Source organism: Scyliorhinus torazame, chromosome 7 (assembly GCF_047496885.1).
Source record: "Scyliorhinus torazame isolate Kashiwa2021f chromosome 7, sScyTor2.1, whole genome shotgun sequence".
In the NCBI taxonomy this organism is placed as follows: domain Eukaryota; kingdom Metazoa; phylum Chordata; class Chondrichthyes; order Carcharhiniformes; family Scyliorhinidae; genus Scyliorhinus; species Scyliorhinus torazame.
The window spans coordinates 299,785,854-299,806,965 of NC_092713.1; the positions used below are offsets into that span (position 1 = coordinate 299,785,854).

Below are 21,112 nucleotides of genomic sequence, written 5' to 3' on the forward strand. Positions count from 1 at the left end.
CATTGAGACAGTTCAGGTTCGCAGTCAAGTATTCTTCTTTCCATGATTGATTCTCAATTGCTCGTACCAATTCTCTCCTTTTGTGAGCAAACTTCTTTCCGTGAAAGTTAGCTTCCTACGTTAATCTTCAATTGCTTGTTATCTGCAATAAGTATCTCATTTCTGACCACAGTACGTCTCGAGAGTTGGTTAGAATCAACAGCATCAACTGCCTTTGGCAGGCAAAGCTTAAAATAAAACTAAACATACAGACATGCAGGCACATTTCTTTCACATGAAACTAACCCCCTTTTAGCATACAAACACAGAAATGCAAATTAAGTTTAAACTTATACCTTATTCCTAACACAATGCAAATATAAATTATTAAACTATCTCCATTCCCTAACACCATGGCCCTCAATTTCTACTCCAGCACATCCAGTGACATTGCCAACATAGCACAGTTTATTGTCCGTTACTGCATCCGGACTTCACCAAGGTCCTAGGTTCGATTCCGGCTTGGGTCACTGTCTGTGCGGAGTCTGCACATCCTCCCCGTGTGTGCGTGGGTTTCCTCCGGGTGCTCCGGTTTCCTCCCACAGTCCAAAGATGTGCAGGTTAGGTGGATTGGCCATGATAAATTGCCCTTAGTGTCCAAATTTGCCCTTAGTGTTGTGTGGGGTTACTGGGTTATAGGGATAGGGTGGAGGTGTTGACCTTGGGTAGGGTGCTCTTTCCAAGAGCTGGTGCAGACTTGATGGGCCGAATGGCCTCCTTCTGCACTGCAAATTCTATGATCTATGACGTCCTCGATACGAAGAGACAGGAATTAATTGTCTTATCTTAGATTAGAGACATGCAGGAGGAGCAGTTATATGGTTTTCCCAGGATAACAAGCTCCCCCATGTTGCAGACACCCATCGATTATTCTACGGATGTCACATTTCAATGAGGAGATGTACTACAGCCTTAAGAAATGCAACTCACTGAGGGTGCAATTGGTTTGTGACCATGCCCAACCCTGCCAGTGAAAGCCCGTTACCTTGGTGCCAATCATGATTGTTTCATCTTGCACCAGTTCACAGTCCCAGCCATCACCAGGCCACTCCATCGAACCAGAGGGTGGCTGCTCGGTGACAAGGACTACTTGCCCTGCTCGGAGCTTCTGGCTCTCCTTTGCCACCTGACTGGATGTGGACAACACTCTTACGGCAACAGCAACACACTTGGCATTGAACTTCTTCCAACATTCCATCCAGGTCCTCATGGCCAGACTCCAGAATCCAGGGAATGGAGTGTAAAAATCAAGAAGTCCTGCTAAACCTATACAGGGCAGTAGTTACACCACACCTGGAGTGCCATTTGAGCAGTTTTGGTACCCTGATCTAAGGAAAGATATACTGGCATTGGAGACAGTCCAGAGAAGGTCCACTAGGTTGATCCCAGGTAAGGAAGGATTTTCTTATGAGGTGAGGTTTTGAGTCGGGCAGGGCTGTACTGATTGGGAGTTCAGAAGAATGAGAGGCAACCTTATTCAGACATATATGATTCTCAAGGTATTGACAGGTGTGAAGAAACCCTTCGATGTTAAATGCGAAAGTATCCCAAAACACACAAGGGTAACTTGGAACACAGGTTCTTAATGGTGTATATTTTCAATTTGGTATACTGTGAGAAAAGATATGCAAACCAGGGAGGAATAGTCCAGTCATTTTGTGATCAGTTAATAAAGCATATTTATTAACTTAAAAGAGACACACACAACAAGGAGTATCATACATTTCAACAGTATTATTATTATTATTAACTATACGGATGACGATACATGAACATACTCCTTTGATCCCAGGCATCTACATTTCCTGAACTCTGAGACGCATTTTGTTCCCAAACAACATTCAATATTATATAACTCGGAGCTAAACTCAGCAGATAATTACCATGCATAGGTTATTTGTCCACATTTGGGAAAACCATCTTCAGTTTCAGCGAGGGCATAATCTTTTTGGTTCGAGTTTTGGATTTTTACCAGCTGCCCTTTTAGCAACAACTTGTTTTCAGGAGAGACTTTTTAATGCAGCTGGGTGTGGCTGTGATGGTAGCTGCTTCTGTGTTCTTTCTCCAGCTATTGTGCTATGGATGTATCATTCTTTCCTTTTGATGTTACCCACCTTGTGGACCTGGCTATTTAGCATATAGGTGCCAATTCCCTTATCTCGCCACTTTGAAGTTACCTCTTTACCCCCTTTGTTTCCCCTTTGTCATATAGGTAAATACTTGTTTTTCTCACTTATCATAGAATTTACAGTGCAGAAGGAGGCCATTCGGCCTATCGTGTCTGCACCGGCCCTTACAAAGAGCACTCTACTCAAGCCCACGTATCTACTCTATCCCCGTCACCCCCACTTAACATTTTTGGACACTAAGGGCAATTTAACATGGCCAATCCACCTAACCCACACATCTTTGGACTGTGGGAGGAAACCCACGCAGACACGGGGAGAACGTGCAGACTCCGCGTTGCTCATTTTAGCCTTAGTTTAATTGCTCTAATTCTGTCACCTTTGCTCTTGAGTTGCCAGGTACCTTTCTGATACCGCCACGTGGTTCAAGTCCGAGTAATGATTAATAATCCAACACACCGCTTAGTAAGAGTTAAATCAACGCTCATTTATTATATACAGCAATTAATACTTATACATTAATTCTACTTCTAAACTACTACCTACCACTAACAGGCCAATACTTAACTTTTGGAAATGGCCCACCAGATCAGGGAAACAAATGGCCTTTCGAATGGGTTCTGAGCCTGCGGGATTCAAAATCTGGTACAGGTCGATAGGCAGGAGTGTCTATCTGGTAGCGATGGTTGGAGTAAAACTTACGTTCTCTTTCAGCAAGGGTCTCGAAGGGTGCGGAGAGGAGAAGAAGGGTCGAGTTGAACTTGGCCCCTATTCTTATAGTCCCCAGGGGCTTCCCGCCTCTTGTACCTGGTTCCAAGTGATTGGACTTGGTCCCAATCACTTGGTTCGATATTCTCCAATACTGGAGCGATTCCTTGATCGGGGGATGGTTGTTTACCTCTCTTTGTGTCAGCTCCTGCTGGCGCCGAAAGGTCTGGGTCGGCTTTGTGTGTCTATTTTGTGTCGATTGTTCCCGGGGATTGCTGCTTAGTATGCAGATGGCTGGGTTGTTGTGATGTTGATGGCTGCAGGTATCGGTTTGGTCTGACTTCCCCAGAGGCGAATACATTGTTTTACCTGCAGCTGTCTGTTTGAGTCCTGTTGGCTGATTTTCCCATCAGCCTCTTCCGTTCGCCATTTTAAATCGGGGTTTGGCCATTCTAATCGGGAGTCAGCCATTTTACATGGCTACATCGCACAGACAGTGACCCAGCTGGGAAGCGAACCTGGGACCCTGGAGCTGTGAAGCAACTGTGCTAACCACTATGCTACCGTGCTGCCCACTGGTATGCTAATTCACATATCAAAACCACCTCATTGAGCTGCCCTCAGCAGTTCCTCTTTTTATTTTATTTTATCCTAATTTCACTTTTTTGATCTTAGTTTTCCCCAGTTGGTAACACAGGGTAGACGCTGAGAGGTTGTTTCCTCTTGTGGGAGATTCTAGGACCAGAGGGCATAATCTCAGAGTAAGGGGTCGCCCATTTAAGACTGAGACGAGAAGGAATTTCTTGTCTCTGATGGTAGTGAATCTGCGGAATTCTTTACCACAGGGGGCTGGGTCATTGAGTATGTTGAAGGCTGAGATAGACAGATTTTTAACCAGTAAGGGAATCAAGGGTTATGGGGATAAGGCAGGAAAGTGGATTTCAAATCAGGTCAATCCTGATCTCATTGAATGGCAGACGAGCAGACTTGATGGGTCGAATTGCCTATTTTTGCTCCTATATCTTTTGGTTTCCTTTCATTGATGTCCATGGCTATCTGATTCTGCTGCCAGTAAAATGTTTGGCTGCAGGTTCTCCTGGCCCCTCCAGATAGAGCACTTCTCTTGTCCTTTGAATCTTCTGCACCAGGGCCTTCAGTACTGCATCGGAGAAGATGGCAACCCACTCTCTGCCCTGTGACTCGAGTTTGTTACTCTTCCACAAGTGTTTCCCAGCCAGTTGAATGAGCTACTATAGCCAGCATGCAACTCCCCTCTTCTGAACTTGGCTATGATGTGCAGGTGCCAGCGTTGGACTGGGGTTGGCACAGTAAGAAGTCTTATAACACCAGGTTAAATCCACTCACCTGATGAAGGAGCAATGCCCCGAAAGCTCATGATTCCAATTAAACCTGTTGGACTTTAACCTGGTGTTGTAAGAGCTCTTACTGAACTTGGCTACACATGGCTAACAGTTTGAGTCCTGCCAGCATTGCTTTCAATGGGCTAATCACAGATTGAGATCCCTGTACCTGTTAATGGGCTTTCGCAAACGATTAACCATAGAATCTAACAACATGGAGGGAGGCCATTTGGGCAAATGTTGTTATGCTGGCTCTTTGAAAGAGCTATCCAGTTCGCTGCTCCTCCGTAGCCTCCCTACATTTGCTTGTCCCGTGACCAGCCTACTCCACCTCCTATTTCATATGTTCGTCTGCTCGCCCAGCCATCCATGGACCTCATTCAAAACGGCCTCCGATCTCACTCCAAATTATTCACACTGCTGAATGACAAAAGTGCAGAGGCTTTCGTTTAAGCTGAAATGTAATTAAAACTAACTGATGTGGGGTGGGTGGAGGAGAGCATCCCCCAAGGCACACCGAAAGCTTGTGAGGGGTTAATGCTGCGTAAAGCTCAGACAATGCAGAACCAACTAGGTCCCAATAATTTTCCAGCCTTCCTGTGAATTGCACTTCTGGGAAAGAGAAAACTGCATTTACAGGAAAGGGCAGCTTGTAATTCTTTTTGACAAATCTAGGCTTGTCAGTTATTGTTAAAGAACTCTCCAAGCTTTCCATTGCTCAAAGGAGAGTAATTACTGTGAGAGCAGTCAATCTGCTGCATGGTTCTGAGCTTTCCTTTGGTTCAGTTCATAGATGCGCTGGCAGGCAATCCTGAACTGTGCCGTAGCAAAGATCCAGCACTGACGCTGACGGGCAGCAAGGCGGAAAGCAGAGAGAAAGGGCAAAGGCTAACTATTCAGAATGGGACAGGTTTGCTAAGCGGGATTGGAGGGGTCAGTTGTTCACAATTTAATATCGACGCTGGAGTCAAAAACATAATTTCTAAATTTGCAGCTTTCACCAAAATGGGATGGGGAGTAATAGGGAGGTGGTGATGGGGTGGTTGGCAGGGGGCATTGTGGGGGTACAGTTAATACAGGAGGGCTGCAATGAATTACCAGAGGCCATTAATAAATTTGCAGAAGAGACATATAATTGGCATATGACTTTCAGCATAGATAAGTGTGTTACTTCGATCCCAGACCAGATCCCAACAGTGGCTCGCATCGTGGGCAGTAACCCCAATATATAATTTAATTTTGGAAGACTGTGAGGAAAGGATTCCTTGCTTCAGGTGTGATTTCACGAAAACTAGGGATATGGTATATTAAAACAAACTTTATTACTATCACAGTATTAAAATATCTTTAACATCGCACAAGGAAATAACTGACAATTACTGTTTAAAAAATGTCAATAAATGCAGTGACACAGTAACCTTTAACTGCTATCTTTATTCCTACTCAAACAACAAGAAAATACATTCAAGCTGTCAATCCAATTTAATTACCATTCACGCTCAGGAATACCTGTTTTACAGATCTCTCTGGATACTCTACTCGATAAAGAAAGATCGCTCGACACTGCTCCAAAGAAAAGATCTGAATCATGTCAGAACCAAGCAGAAACTCTGGCTGTATTTCTTCAGAAGCTGCTTCAGCTGGGTTGTTCTCTTTTCAACCACACTTCCAATGACATACCTTTTTTTCTTTATTTGTTTATGGGATGTAGGCGTCGCTGGCTGGGCCAGCATTTATTGGCCGTCCCTGAGGGCATTAAAGAGTCAACCACATTTCTGTGGGTCTGGAGTCACATGCAGGCCAGACCAGGTAAAGATGAAATATTTCCTTCCCTAAAGGACACAAGTAGGCTTACATTAACACTGCAACAAAGTTACTGTAAAAATCCCCACACTCCGGCGCCTGTTCGGGTACACTGAGGGAGAATTCAGAATGTCCAAATTACCTAACAAGCACGTCTTTCAGGACTTGTGGGAGGAAACCGGACACCCGACTAGGGGATTTTCATAGTAACTTCATTGCAGTGTTAATGTAAGCCTACTTGTGACACTATTAAAGATTACATCAGTGAACCAGATGGGCTTTTACGATAATCGACAATGGTTTCATGGTCATCATTAGATTTTTAAAGCAAGATTTTAAAAAAAATTGAAATCAAGTTCCACCATCTGCCCTGGCGGGATTCAAACCCACGTCCCCAGAGCATTATTCTGGGTTCCTGGATTACTAGCCCAGCGACAATACCACTACGCCACTGCCTCCTTTAATGTAACTGCAGTAAGAGCAAAACCTTCACAGCTTCATCTAAAACTCCACTGACCTGCTTTTCTGCAAAATGTCTGATACCTCGGCTCCACCCACCAATGACATCATCTTACCAAGCTGAAATCTAATTAACTCCACAGGGAACCCCCTCCCCCGGGCCCCTTAATCCAAACAAAACTGCACTGGCCCAAGCTTTTTACGATGCCCTAATTGCGCCCTGGCTCCCAACCTTTCAAACCAGGATTTTTTTCAAAACATGACTGCAGCAGTCGCACATACTAACCCAGGCTTTTAACCCTTACTGCACCAAATACCTGCAATCCAATATGTCCAAAATCCCTACATTCATCACAGTGGGGTCTTCCATTGTGGTAAGAATCTAAACTGAATAGAGGAACAAAGGATCTGTCAGCACCGATACACAAATCACTGAAAGTAGCAACACAGGCTGTAACAAGCAAGCCAAATACCTTGGTTTAATTCTCAAGGGAGTAGAACTGAAAAGTCGGGAAACTAAACTTGAACCTGGGTTAGGATCGCAGGATCATTCCGTCCACAGTGTCTGTGCAGATGGATGAGCTGGCAAGCAGCCCACCTCTTGGAGTCACACTGAGGGAAGAAGTGACAGGGAACTGCATCTGTCGTGATCAATAGGCGATCAATTACCGGGAATGTTTGTTCATCCAAATCCGATTACCATTTTCCGTAAACCACGGAGGCACCTTGTAGTCTAAATGCTTGAGACCCAATTCTCAATCCAAATAAATCAACTGGAACAGGACCTGAGCAGCAAGGCTTCTGTGGCGCAATCTATTTATAGTCATTCTTTTGCATGCTTGACCGTGCATAGATTACTTCAATCATTTCTGCATAAATCTTATCCTTGCAAATCACTTTTTAAACCTCCATTCTGCCGATTCCAGTAATAAGAACCAAACGTTAAAAATTCAAACAGACACAAAGGTATAATTGCATTAAGCTCAGTTTATTTCTTGTTGCTGTTGGCGTTTCTCCATGGAAACAATACTTCCTCATGTGGAAATTAATGGTGAAGTTACCAGGCACCATTCTGGTTAAACAAGGTGAGTTCTGAGGGGGGCGTGGGCTGCATCATTGGGCCATTTAGCACATTGTGTCTGCACCGGCTTTCCAGACGAGCATCGTGACTGAGTTCCATTCCCGTGCCTTTCCCTCTACCCCTTTGACATAGTTTCTAATGAAGTATTCATCTAATGACCTCTTGAATTCCTTGATTGAACCTGCCTCCACCATACAGAGGTGTACAAGGTAATGAGAGGCATGGATAGAGTCGATAGCCAGAGACCTTTCCCCAGGGCGGAAATGGCTGTCATGAGGGGACATAATTTTAAGGTGATTGGAGGAAGGTATAGGGGAGATGTCAGAGGTCGGTTCTTTACACAGAGAGTGGTGGGTGTGTGGAATGCACTGCCAGCAGAGGTGGTGGAGTCAGAGTCATTCAGGACATTTAAGCAACTCTTAGACAGGCACATGGACAGCAGTAAATTGAAAGGGTGTAGGTTAGGTTGATCTTCGATTAGGATAAATGGTCGGCATAACATCGTGGGCTGAAGGGCCTGTACTGTGCTGTACTATAAGGGCAGCACGGTAGCATTGTGCATAGCACAACTGCTTCACAGCTCCAGGGTCCCATGTTCGATTCTGGCTTGGGTCTGGCGGAGTCTGCACATTCTCCCCGTGTGTGCGTGGGTTTCCTCTGGGTGCTCCGGTTTCCTCCCACAGTCCAACAATGTGCAGGTTAGGTGGATTGGCCATGCTAAATTGCCCTTAGTGTCTAAAATTGCCCTTAGTGTTGGGTGGGGTTACTGAGTTATGGGGATAGGGTGGAGGTGTGGACCTTGGGTAGGGTGCTCTTTCCAAGAGCCGGTGCAGACTCGATGGGCCGAATGGCCTCCTGCACTGTAAATTCTATGTTCTATGTTTTATACTTCCAGGCAGTGCATTCCAGACCAGAACTGCTCGGTGTGTGAAAAAGCTTTTTCTCACATCACGCTTGCTTCGTTTGAAAATCTCTTTAAATCTGTGCCCTCTCATACTTGATCCCTTTACCAGGAGGAACCAGTTTCTCCCTGTCTACTCCGTTCAGCTCCCTCGTGATTTTGAACATCTGTCAAATCTCCTCTTAGCATCCTCCTCTGAAGGAGCAGAGTCCCAACCTGTAGAATCTATCCTCAGAACTGAAGTTTCTCATCCCTGGAACCATTGTTGTAAACCTCTTCTGCATTCTCCTCAATCTGTTTACTTCCTTCCTGTTGCACATAATATCCAGCTGAGGTCTAACTATTGTCTTGTGTAAGTTCAGCATAACCTCCTTGCTCGTGGACTCTATGCCCCTATTAATAAAGGCCTCCCCGCCCCAGCACCGTGCATTCAAATACATCAGTGAGGGTGGTGAGGAGTTCTGGAAAATACTCCCCGACGTGTGTGACTGACATGGTGCAACAGAAGCAATTAATAGTGGAACACTGTGATGAAACAGACATGTTGACATTGGCACAGGTGTGATTGTTGACATGATAAAACACACACAGTTACTCACACAGTAAAAGGTGCACACAGGTCATTGATGTAGTGATGCGCTCACAATGTAACAACACAGAGATGATTGTGGCGTGGTGCAGGAATAATGCCACTGAACCCGTCATCCAGCAGCCCTGGCAAATGCTCTCAGGTCACAGGTTCAAGTCCCACTCTGGCAGCTGGCTGAATTTAAATTCAATGTTATTTTTTAAAAATCTGGAATTACAAACTAGGCTCAATAGCCATCTGGTTCAGTCACATCCTTTAGGGAAGGAGTCCTTACCCAGTCTGACCGGCGTGTGACCCCAGACCCGCAGCAATGTGTTTGACTCTTAACTACCCCTTGAAATGGCCCAACAAGCCGCACAGTTCAGGATAGCCAACAGATGCTGGCCCAGCCAGCACCGGCCACATCCCGTCAAAGAATAAAGGAAAGAAAATCCACTCACACGGTGAAACACATTCAATGTGCCGTAGAAGGGTTGCTTGTCTTGAAACGTGAACTCAATTTTCTCGCTCCACAGATGCTGCCAGACCTGCTGAGCTTATCCAGCATTTTCCGTTTTTATTTCCATTTACTGGCATGGTTATACCCACGTGTTCCTGATTATGATGAAAAACATGACGGTCAGCGAACATTAACATGCATGTCGACCACTGGCATGGTGAACTGTGCAAGTGCCTTTAAGATGTTAAAGGCGAAAGTTGCAGATTGCTGACGTAAATCTCTGGCACAACCGGCGGGATCTCACCGTCTTAGAAATTATTCATACGACTGATTCACTGCCATAGCAAAGGAGGCACAACTGATTGGCACAGCGGAGTGTACCATCTTTACAGACTTGGCTCGAACCCGGGGTTGTTAGTGTGGACGGCGATTATTGTCTCCAGTTACGAGTTCTCCCAGTCCTTGGAGAGAAAATAAACACTTTTTGGAGGAATGTGCTGGCAAGGAACAGTTACAGCGAACAGTGCAGAGACCCATTAAACTCCAGTCACCATAATTTACTCATTAGCAGCAAACAAGCAAACACTTATTTTTAAATATTTCATAATAAGAATTTGCAAAGTGTAATTATTATCGCACATTAATGATAGATACACACACTACATCCACTGGATGATTCCCACAGTCCTGCATCTTGTTTGGATCCAGTTGGGCAAGTCTGTTCTGAGAGATAATCTATTTGATTTACAGCCCCTTCACGCCGTGTTTTATTAAGCAATAGGTGAATGAAGAAACATCCATGCTGAACGCAAGGGGACAGGAGAGGGCTACATCTAACCGTATTCCGCCTTGGGTTCGGGATGACTACCCAATGACCAATGTGTATAGACATGATTGTGCTAAAGTGTGAAGCATCCTGTGGTTGAATAAAAAACAGCTAGCACTCGATGTGTCAGCTCAGATTAGTGCAGTGAGGTGCCAGCGAGGCTGTTTAGCACAGGGCTAAATCGCTGGCTTTGAAAGCAGTCCAAGGCAGGCCAGCAGCACGGTTCAATTCCCGTACCAGCCTCCCCGAGCAGGCGCCGGAATGTGGCGACTAGGGGCATTTCACAGTAACTTCATTTGAAGCCTACTTGTGACAATAAGCGATTTTCATTTTTTTTTCATTTCAGCTCTGTGGACGTCCGTGCTTTAGGGCAGCACTGTAGCACAGAAGTTAGCACTGTTGCTTCACAATGCCAGGGTCTCAGGTTCGATTCCCGGCTTGGGTCACTGTCTGTGTAGAGTCCGCACGTTCTCCCCATGTCTGCGTGGGTTTCCTCCGGGTGCTCCGGTTTCCTCCCACAAGTCCAGAAAGACGTGCTGTTGGGTGAATTGGACATTCTGAATTCTCCCTCCGTGTACCCGAACAGGCGCCGGAATGTGGCGACTAGGGGTTTTTCACAGTAACTTCATTGCAGTGTTAATGGAAGCCTACTTGTGACAATAATAAAGATTATGATTATTATGATCCCCACATCTTCAGCTATAAGAGAACCCACAGGAGATGAGGAAATACCTTACAGCTTGGATATACTTGAACCATGGGGAGTCTACCATGAGGGTGCTGGTTGTTACTGGACTAGTAATCCTGAGACTACGAGTTAAAACCTACCGATGGCAAACATCTTGTTTATTCCCGAGGGTAAGTGTGAAATTTTATAGTTTCCATCACAGCAGGGACGAGGGCAGTAAAATGCGCCAAGCCATTTAGAAATCAGTTGACTTCAGTGGGACCGTAAAACCCTGCCAGTGTAAAATCCCGCCAGTGCAAAATCCACCAATATAAAATCCACAGGAATAGTATCTGATTGTGTTAAATCCACCAGTATAAAATCCGCCAGTGGAAAATCTGCCAGTGGAAAATCTGCCAGTGGAACACCCGCCAATGTAAAATCCACCAGTGGAAAATCCACCAGTGGAAAATCCACCCGTGGAAAATCCCACCAGTGGAAAATCCACTAGTGTAAAATCCACCAGTGTAAAATCCCACCAGTGTAAAATACCACCAGTGTAAATTACCACCAGTGTAAATACAGCAGTGTAAATTCCCACCAGTGCAAAATCCTGCCAGTGTAAAATCCACCAATGTAAAATCCACAGGAATAGCATCTGATTGTGTTAAATCCACCAGTATAAAATCCGCCAGTGGAAAATCTGCCAGTGGAAAATCTGCCAGTGGAACATCCGCCAGTGTAAAAATGCCAGTGGAAAATCCGCTAGTATGAAATCCACCAGTGTAAAATCCACCAGTGTAAAATATACCAGTGGAAAATCAGCCAGTGGAAAATTCGATAGTGGAAAATCCGCCAGTGGAAAATCCCACCAGTGGAAAATCCACCAGTGTAAAATCCCACCATTGTAAATTACCACCAGTGTAAATACAGCAGTGTAAAATCCCAGCAGTGCAATATCTGCCAGCATAACATCCACCAGTGCAAAATCCTGCCAGTGTAATATCCACCAATGTAAAATCCGACAGAATAATGGGCGCGATTCTCTGAAATGGAGGCAGAGTGTTCGCGCCGTCGTGAACGCCGTTGAGGTTCACGACGACGCGAAACGGCCCCTATCCCGACCGATTCAGGACCCGATAATGGGCTAGGCGCGGGGCCGCATCATTTACACGCGCCAGGCCTTGTCGCCACATAAAGGCAGCGCCGCATACATGACGCGGCCGGCACCGCATAACAGGCGTCACCCGCGCATGCGTGGTTGCCGTCCTCTCCGAGTCCGCCCCGCAAGAAGATGTCAGACGGATCTTGCGGGGCTGTGGAAGAAAGGAGGTCCTCCTTCAGAGAGCACAGCCCGATGATTGGTGGGCACCGATCGCGGACGGCACCCCATTTGAGGCCCCCCCCCGGTGCAGGATCCCCCCTCCCCACCCCGCAGGCCGCCCCCAGTGTTCCCGCGCTGTTCCCGCTGGCAGCGACCAGCAGGTGTGGATGGCGCCGGGGGAACCCGCCATTTTGGGCTGGCCGCTCGGCCCACCCGGGCCTGAGAATAGCAGGGGTGCCGGGGAATCGCCATTTTGGATGTGTTGGGCGATCCGTCAGTCTAAAATCCGCCAATGCAAAATCCTGCCAGTGTAAAATCTGCCCCTATAAAACCCACCAGTGTTAAATTTGGCAGTATAAAGTCCGTCAGTATAAAATCCGGCAATGCAAAATCCACCAGTCTAAAATCTGCAGTCTAAAATCCGCGAGTCTAAAATCCACCTGTCTCAAATCCGCCAGTGTAAAATACACCAGTATAAAATCCGCCAGTGTAAAATACATCAGTATAAACTCTGCCAGTGTAAAATCCGCCAGTGTAAAATCCGCCAGTGTGAAATCCACCAGTGTAAAATCCACCAGTGTAAAATCCGCCAGTGTAAAATACACCAGTGTAAATCCAACAGTGTAAAATCCGCCAGTGTAAAATCCACCAGTGTAAAATCCACCAGTGTAATATCCGCCAGAGTACAATCTGCTACTGTAAAATTTGCCAGTGTAAAATTCCGTCCGAAGTTTTTGATTCTTGTAATTCCGTTTGAATCTCACCAACTAGCTTTCTACTCTTCAAAATATATCTTTAACAAAACTGCCAAGCAAAGTTCTTAGTAGGTGTGACCATGGTTCCCAATTCCTTCTTTCTCTTACCTTGAATTGGTCGACTACACTGTTCTCCTCCATCGCGGGATTGTCCAGTCCTGTCCTGGCTCCAATCTCACCTGTCCAGTTACAGGCAGCTCACTTTCTGAAATGGCTTCAGTCTCTCCTTGACACCATTCATCCTGACGTCCCCCATTGGTCCATCTTTAACCCCTCTCCTCCTTCCGCTTTTTATTGCAGGTACTTGAAAAGACCGCTAATGCTCATGACATCCAGATCCACCTTGCCATCACCTTTCTAGCCCCCTGCACAGCCTCCATGTCGCCAGCCTGCTTATCTGATATCCAACTCTGTGATTGCCTGTAATTATCTCCTTTAATGTGCTGGGAAGAACAACGCCATTGTCCGTTGTAATATGACTTTAAGGGATATCAGGATGGCATCACCAGAAGGCAAATGTGTCATGTGATCTAGTTTCACTTTTGCTTTGAGCACAGCACACGCACAGCTCTGCTGTCTTCAAGCTTCATACCCACGCATAACTGTCCTCATGTGCTTGGTCTTAATAAATGAACCCACAACATGTTTACCCAATCCCTTATGAGAGATTGCTGCCTTGCGACGTGCACAGTAAATAAGCCCAAGGTATTATGGACGGGATTCTCCGCCATGAGATTCTCCATTGCGGCAGCAGCCCACCCACGCCTGTGGGTTTCCCGGTGTTGTGGGGTGGCTACAATGGGAAATCCCGTTGGCAGGTGGCGGGAAAAGAGAATCCCGCTGCCAGCGAGGAACACGTGGCTGGGGGGGCTGGGGAATCCCACCCTATATCCAGCAGAGGCCAGCAGAGCGGAGCCATTGATTGGCTGATGCGGGGAAAATTTGCATCAGTGCACTGCGGTCACTGTATCCACAGGATGTACCTGAGCAAGACACCCTCCATGTTCAAGTGAAGGCAAGCATCCAGCAGAAGGCAGCGGAGCTGCTGATTGGCTGTTGCGGGGAAAATTTGCATCAGTGCATTGCGGTCACTGTATCCAGAAGGTGGTTTGTGGAGGAGCTGTTGTCAAGTGACTGTTAAACCCCAAACACTTCTTCAGTGTTTCCCTCCCTACCTCCTCCTCTAACCAAAAAAAAACAATCACTGCAAGGATCCCAGCCGTGTAAAGATCAAGAGGGAGACTAGAGGGCAGGTAGAAGTAGAAAGAAGTTGAACCGTGATGTCACAGCCAGCAGCTAAGTGATTGGCTGGTGACTGGTAAGTAGTTTTTCTTTTCCCTGAGTGTGTTGGTAAGGTAAGGTTTTTCTATTTCTCTTTTTTTTAATCGTGTGATTAGTAACAATTTTTATTTTTTCTACTTTTTCAGTTATCTATTATTTGATATTATAGTTGGACGAAGTTAAGCTGAGGGAGAAAGGGAATGGGTGACCAAAAGGCAGAGAAAAAGCAGGAAGGCAATGCAGGTGTCCCCTGCGGTCATCTCCCTCCAAAACAGGTATACCGTTTTGGATACTGTTGGGAGGGAAGGCTCACCAGGGGAAGGCAGCAGTAGCCAGGTTCATGGCACCGTGGCTGGCTCTGCTGTACAGAAGGGGGGGAAAAAGAGTGGAAGGGCTATAGTCTTACGGGATTCAATTGTAAGGGGAGTAGATACGCAGTTCTGTGGTCGAAAACGAGACTCCCGAATGGTATGTTGCCTCCCAGGTGCACGGGTCAGGGATGTCTCAGATCGGCTGCAGAACATTCTGAAGGGGGAGGGTGAACAGTCAGTTGTCGTGGTGCATATAGGCACTAATGATAGAGGTAAGAAACGGGATGAGTTCCTACAAGCAGAATTTAGGGAGTTAGGAGCCAAGTTAAAAAGTCAGACCTCAGGGGTAGTAATCTCAGGATTGCTACCAGTGCCACGTGGTAGTTAGAGTAGACATGAAAGAATAGGCAGGATGAATGCGTGGCTTGAGAGATGGTGCAGGAGAGAGGGGTTCAGATTTTTGAGACATTGGGGCCAGTTCTGGGGGAGGTGGGACTACTACAAATTGGACGGTCTACACCTGGGCCGGACTGGAACCAATGTCCTTGGGGGTGCTTTTGCTAACGCTGTTGGGGAGGGTTTAAACTAATGTGGCAGGGGGATGGGAACCAAATGAGGAGGTTAGTGGGCAGTAAGGAGGTAGTAACTAAAGCCTGCAAGGAACTAGATCATGAAATCAGCTTGACTAAGGGGAAGAGTAGGCAGGGAGCAGATGATGAACGCAAAGGGACTGGTGGTCTGAGGTGCATTTGTTTTAATGCAATAAGTATAGTAGGTAAGGCAGATGAACTTAGGGCTTGGATTAGTACCTGGGTGTATGATGTTATTGCTATTACTGAGACTTGGTTGAGGGAAGGGCATGATTGGCAACTAAATATCCCAGGATATCGATGCTTCAGGCGGGATAGAGATGGAGGTAAAAGGGGTGGAGGAGTTGCATTACTGGTCAGGGAGGATATCACAGCTGTGCTGAAGGAGGGCACTATGGAGGACTCGAGCAGTGAGGCCATATGGGCAGAGCTCAGAAATAGGAAGAGTGCGGTAACAATGTTGGGGCTGTACTACAGACCTCCCAACAGCGAGCGTGAGATAGAGGTACAAATATGTAAACAGATTATGGAAAGATGTAGGAGCAACAGGGTGGTGGTGATAGGAGATTTTAATTTTCCCAACATTGACTGGGATACACTTAGTGTCAGAGGTCCAGATGGAGCAGAATTTGTAAGGAGCATCCAGGAGGGCTTTCTAGAGCAGTATGTAAATAGTGCAACTCGGGAAGGGGCCATACTGGACCTGGTGTTGGGGAATGAGCCCGGCCAGGTGTTTGAAGTTTCAGTCGGGGATTACTTTGGGAATCGTGATCACAATTCCGTAAGTTTTAGAATACTCATGGACAAAGACGAGAGTGGTCCTAAAGGAAGAGTGCTAAATTGGGGGAAGGCCAACTGTGCCAAAATTCGGCAGGAGCTGGGGAATATGGATTGGGAGCAGCTGTTTGAAGGTAAATCCACATTTGATATGTGGGAGGCTTTTAAAGAGAGGTTGATTAGAATGCAGGACAGACATGTCCCTGTGAAAATGAGGGATAGAAATGGCAAGATTAGGGAACCATTGATGACAGGTGAAATTGTGAGACTAGCTAAGAGGAAGAAGGAAGCATTGAAGTGCTCGATGTTGCGCCAACCTGTGAAATCACTCTAAAGCCCATCTACACTATTCCCTTGTCGCCCATATGTCTATCCAATGACCATTTGAATGCCCTTAGTGTTGGCGAGTCCACTACTGTTGCAGACAGGGCATTCTACTACTATAGTAGTAAAGAACCTACCTCTGACATCTGTCCTATATCTATCTCCCCTCAATTTAAAGCTATGTCCCCTCGTGCTAGACATTACCATCCGAGGAAAAAGGCTCTCACTGTCCACCCTATCCAATCCTCTGATCATCTTGTATGCCTCAATAAGTCACCTCTTAACCTTCTTCTCTCTAACAAAAACAACCTCAAGTCCCTCAGCCTTTCCTCATAAGATCTTCCCTCCATACCAGGCAACATTCTGGTAAATCTCCTCTGCACCCTTTCCAATGCTTCCACATCCTTCCTATAATGGGGCGACCAGAATTGCACGCAATACTCCAAATGCAGCCGCACCATAGTTTTGTACAGTTGCAACATGACCTCATGGCTCCAAAACTCAATCCCTCTACCAATAAAAGCTAACACACCGTACGCCTTCTTAACAACCCTCTTAACCTGGGTGGCAACTTTCAGGGATCTATGTACATGGACACAGAGATCTCTCTGCTCATCCACACTGCCAAGAATCTTACCATTAGCCCAGTACTCTGTCTTCCTGTTATTCCTTCCAAAATGAATCACCTCACACTTTTTTGCATTAAACTCCATTTGCCACCTCTCAGCCCAGCACTGCAGCTTATCTATTTCCCTCTGTAACTTGTAACATCCTTCCGCACAGACCACAACTCCACCGACTTTAGTGTCATCTGCAAATCTACTCACCCATCCTTCTACCCCAAACAGCAGTGGCCCCAAAACAGATCCTTGTGGTACACCACTAGTAACTGGACTCCAGTCTGAACACTTCCCATCAACCACCACCCTTTGTCTTCTTCCAGCTAGCCAATTTCTGATCCAAACTGCTAAATCACCCTGAATCCCATGCCTCCGTATTTTCTGCAGTAGCCTACCGTGGGGCACCTTATCAAATGCTTTACTGAAATCCATATAAACCACATCAACTGCTTTACCCTCATCCACCTGTTTGGTCACCTTCTCAAAGAACTCAATAAGGTTTGTGAGGCACAACCTACCCTTCACAAAACCGTGTTGACTATCTCTAATCAAATTATTCCTTTCCAGATGATTATACATCCTATCTCTTATAAACCATTCCAAGATTTTGCCCACAACAGAAATAAGGCTCACTGGTCTATAGTTACCGGGGTTGTCTCTACTCCCTTCTTGAACAAGGGGACAACATTTGCTATCCTCCAGTCTTCTGGCACTATTCCTGTAGACAAAGATGACTTAAAGATCAAAGCCAAAGGCTCAGGTATCTCCTCCCTAGCTTCCCAGAGAATCCTAGGATAAATCCCATCCAGCCTAGGGGACTTATCTGTTTTCACATTTTCCAGAATTGCTAACACCTCCTCCTTATGAACCTCAAGCCCTTCTAGTCTAGTAGCCTGAATCTCAGTATTCTCCTCGACAACATTGTCTTTTTCCTGTGTGAATACTGACGAAAAATATTCATTTAGCCCCTCTCCTATCTCCTCGGACTCCAAGCACAACTTCCCACTACTGTCCTTGACTGGCCCTACTCTTACCCGAGTCATTCTTTTATTCCTGACATAGCTGTAGAAAGCTTTATTGTTATCCTTGATCCTACCTGCCAAAGACTTCTTATGTCCCCTCCTGGCTCTTCTTAGCTCTCTCTTTAGGTCCTTCCTAGCTAACTTGTAACACTCGAGGGCCCTAACTGAACCTTCATGTCTCATCTTTACATAAGCCTCCTTCTTCCTCTTGACAAGTGTTTCCACTGCTTTAGTAAACCACGGTTCCCTCACTTGACCACTTCCTCCCTGCCAGACAGGTATATACTTATCAAGGACACGCAGTAGCTATTCCTTGAACAAGCTCCACATTTCCATTGTGCCCATCCCCTGCAGTTTTCCTCTCCATCCGATGCATTTTAAGTCTTGCCTCATCGCATCATAATTGCCTTTCCCCCAGATATAACTCTTGCCCTGCGGTATACACCTATCCCTTTCCATCACTAAAGTAAACGTAATCGAATTGTGGTCACTATCACCAAAGTGCTCACCTACCTCCAAATCTAACACCTGTCCTGGTTCATTACCCAGTACCAAATCCAATATGGCCTCGCCTCTCATTGGCCTATCTACATACTGTGTCAGGAAACCCTCCTGCACACATTGGACAAAAACGGACCCATTTAAAGTACTCGAACTATAGCTTTTCCAGTCAATATTTGGAAAGTTAAAGTCCCCCATAACAACTACCCTGTTGCTTTCACTCCTATCCAGAATCATCTTTGCATTCCTTTCCTCTACATCTCTGGAACTTTTCGGAGGCCTATAGAAAACCCCTAACAGGGTGACCTCTCCTTTCCTGTTTCTGACCTCAGCCCATACTACGTCAGTAGACGTGTCCTCATCAAACGTCCTTTCTGCCACCGTAATACTGTCCTTGACTAACAATGCAACTCCTCCCCCTCTTTTACCACCTTCCCTGAGCTTACTGAAATATCTAAACCCCGGCACCTGAAACAACCATTCCTGTCCCTGCTCTATCCATGTCTCCGAAATGGCCACAACATCGATGTCCCAGGTACCAACCCATGCCGCAAGTTCACCCACCTTATTCCGGATGCTCCTGGCATTAAAGAAGACACACTTTAAACCACCTTCCTGCCTGCCAGTACACTCCTGCAACTTTGAAACCTTACTCATGACCTCACTACTCTCAACCTCCTGTATACTGGAGCAACAATTCAGGCTCCCAAGCCCCTGCTGAACTAGTTTAAAACCTCCCGAAGAGCATTAGCAAATTTCCCCCCCAGGATATTGGTACCCCTCTGGTCTAGGTGTAGACCATCCCGTTTGTAGAGGTCCCACCAACCGCAGAATGAGCCCCAATTATCCAGAAATCTGAAACCCTTCCTCCTGCACCATCCCTGTAGCCACGTGTTCAACTCCTCTCTCTCCCTATTCCTCGTCTCGCTATCACGTGGCACGGGTAACAACCCAGAGATAATAACTCTGTCCTAGATCTAAGTTTCCACACTAGCTCCCTGAATTCCTGCCTTACATCCCTATCCCTTTTCCTACCTATGTCGTTGGTACCTATGTGGACCACGATTTGGGGCTGCTCCCCCTCCCCCTCCCCCTTAAGGATCCTGAAAACACGATCCGAGACATCACGCACCCTGGCACCTGGGAGGCAACACTCCAACCACGAGTCTCTCTCGTTCCCACAAAATCTCCTATCTATTCCCCTCACTATGGAGTCTCCAATGACTAATGCTGTGCTCCTCTCCCCCCTTCCCTTCTGAGCAACAGGGACAGACTCTGTGCCAGAGACCTGTACCCAATGGCTTATCCCTGGTAAGTCCCCCCCCCCCCAAAACCGTATCCAAAGTTGTATACTTGTTGCTAAGGGGAACGACCACAGGGGATCCCTGTACTGACTGCTTCCTCCCAGCCCCTCTCACCGTCACCCATCTATCTTTATTCTTCAGAGTAACTACATCCCTGAAGCTTCTATCTATGACCACCTCAGCCTCCCGAATGATCCGAAGATCACCCAACTCCAGCTCCAGTTACCTAACGCGGTTTCTGAGGAGCTGGTGATGGGTGCACTTCCCACTTCCTACACCTTCAAGTTAGGGTGAGCACACGGACGTATGCAAATTTCCCCTGCAACAGCCAATCAGCAGCTCCACTCTACTGCCCTCTGCTGGATGCTTGTCTTCACCTGAACAGCTAGGGTCTCTTGCTCAGGTACACCTTCAAGTTAGGGTGAGCACAAGGACGTATGCAAATTTACCCCGCAACAGCCAATCAGCAGCTCCACTCTACTGCCCTCTGCTGGATCTATGGTCTAGGCGATTGAAGACAGACGAAGCTTTGGAAGAATATTGGGAATGTAGGGCCAATCTGAAACGAGGAATCAAGAGGGCTAAAAGGGGTCATGAAATATCTTTAACAAACAGGATTAAGGAAAATCCCAAAGCCTTTTATTCATATATAAGGAGAAAGAGGGTAACTAGAGAAAGGGTTGGCCCACTCAAGGACAAAGGAGGAAGGTTATGCGTGGAGTCAGAGAAAATGGCTGAGATTCTTAATGAGTACTTTGCATCGGTATTCACCGAGGAGGGGGACATGACGGATGTTGAGGTTAGGGATAGATGTTTGATTACTCTAGGTCAAGTCGGCATAAGGAGGGAGGATGTGTTGGGTATTCTAAAAGGCATTAAAGTGGACAAGTTCCCAGGTCCGGATGGGATCTATCCCAGGTTACTGAGGGAAGTGAGAGAGGAAATAGCTGGGGCCTTAACAGATATCTTTGCAGCATCCTTGAACACGGGTGAGGTACCGGAGGACTGGAGAATTGCTAATGTTGTCCCCTTGTTTAAGAAGGGTAACAGAGATAATCCAGGTAATTATAGACCGGTGAGCCTGAAGCTGCTGGAGAAGATTCTGAGGGATAGGATCTATTCCCATTTGGAAGAAAATGGGCTTATCAGTGATAGGCAACATGGTTTTGTGCAGGGAAGGTCATGTCTTACCAACTTAATAGAATTTTTTGAGGAAGTGACAAAGTTGATTGATGAGGGAAGGGCTGTAGATGTCATATACATGGACTTCAGTCAGGCATTTGATAAGGTTCCCCATGGTAGGC

The 21,112-nt window shown here is 46.3% G+C and overlaps 1 long non-coding RNA gene across 2 annotated transcripts in view; it reads left to right on the forward strand.

Moving 5' to 3' along the window:
- The window catches only part of LOC140427124 (uncharacterized), a 146,225-nt gene that overhangs the window by 85,423 nt on the left and 39,690 nt on the right, over positions 1 to 21,112 (forward strand). For both annotated transcript variants that reach the window (XR_011948396.1, XR_011948395.1), the window contains exon 2: positions 11,032 to 11,190. This is a non-coding gene — a long non-coding RNA (uncharacterized lncRNA). The remainder of the gene's footprint in view (positions 1 to 11,031; positions 11,191 to 21,112) is intronic.